The sequence below is a fragment of the Orycteropus afer genome, unplaced genomic scaffold (assembly GCF_000298275.1).
Source record: "Orycteropus afer afer isolate SDZICR_OR568_19922 unplaced genomic scaffold, OryAfe1.0 scaffold00253, whole genome shotgun sequence".
Taxonomy (NCBI): domain Eukaryota; kingdom Metazoa; phylum Chordata; class Mammalia; order Tubulidentata; family Orycteropodidae; genus Orycteropus; species Orycteropus afer.
In genome coordinates, this window is record NW_006921840.1 from 2,495,490 (window position 1) to 2,496,684 (window position 1,195).

A 1,195-nucleotide genomic window follows, 5' to 3' on the forward strand; every position below is an offset into this window, starting at 1 on the left:
CATCTTTGCCCTCACCTCCCTCCCACCCTTTACCAAGTAGGTTATCTACTTCCGCCTGGGCAGTCCCGCTAAAGGGAGGGAGGAGGAGTGCAAAGGGGCGGGGAGTTGCTAGCTGGCCTTTGACTGAGGCTAGGCAGAGGCAAAGGCGAACTTGGAAGGAGAGAAAACAAAAATCCTTGAGCAACAGCGAAGAGGGAGGCACAGAAGGGAGGAGGGAGGGAGACAGAGGGCTAGAAGAGCCAAGAGGCCTAGTGGGAGAAGACAAGCCCAGCAGACTGGAACTGAAGAGGATCGACCAGTCAGCTTCCTATCTAGAGACCTGAGTGACTCCCAGACCAGTTGTTGCTAGGTGCCATCAAGTCGTTTTCAACTCACAGTGACCCCATGTGATAGAATAGGCCTGCCCCATAGGGTTTTCTTGGCCGTAATCTTTATGGAAGCAGATTGCCAGGTCTGTCTTTCGCAGAGTTACTGAAACCCCTCCCCCCCCCAAAAAAAAAGAAAAGAAAAAAACGACAGCCATAGAGTCGATTCTGAGTCATAGCGACCCCTCCTTGGGTTTCCAAGATAGTATTGCTACGGAAGTAGATTGCCCAGTCTTCCTCCTGAGGAATGGCTGGTGGGTTTGAACTACCAGCCTTCTGGTTAGCAGTCAAATCCTTCTGAGGACTGGCTGGTGGGTTTGAACTACCAGCCTTCTGGTTAGCAGTCAAATGCTTTAGGCACTGTGCCACCACTAGGTGCACTTGAACTGCCACCCTTTGGGTTAGCAGCCAACCACTTGAACATTTCCACCCCCAGGGCTCCTTGCCCAAACCAGAATAGGGCTAAAGATCTCCAGACTAGGGTGGGCCAGGAAGTGTGAGGCAGTGGCCATGCCAGCAGCACCCTAAGCCACAGGACAAAAGTGGCACATCTGCTGGTAATAACTTTATGGGATGGCTAGGGCACGCAGGTGGGTGGGCAAACACACTGTTTTCTATTAAAAAACAAACATGGGTATATATACTTGAATAGAAGGCAAAACCAAAGCAAAAAACCATGCACGTCATTTTAAAGATAATACAGGCTGCAAAGAAATGTTTGGCTTACAGAGGATCTTTTTGGGCAGTATCCCAAACTGCTAGGAGGGTACACTCTCCTCTGCCATTTGAGACCAGTGGGTTGTTGTTGTTATTGTTGTGTGCCAAGTCGG

The 1,195-nt window shown here is 50.2% G+C and overlaps 1 protein-coding gene across 1 annotated transcript in view; it reads left to right on the forward strand.

The window, feature by feature from the left end:
• The window catches only part of XPNPEP2 (X-prolyl aminopeptidase 2), a 45,488-nt gene that overhangs the window by 2,959 nt on the left and 41,334 nt on the right, over window positions 1-1,195 (forward strand). The gene's annotated exons all lie outside the window — the stretch shown is intronic.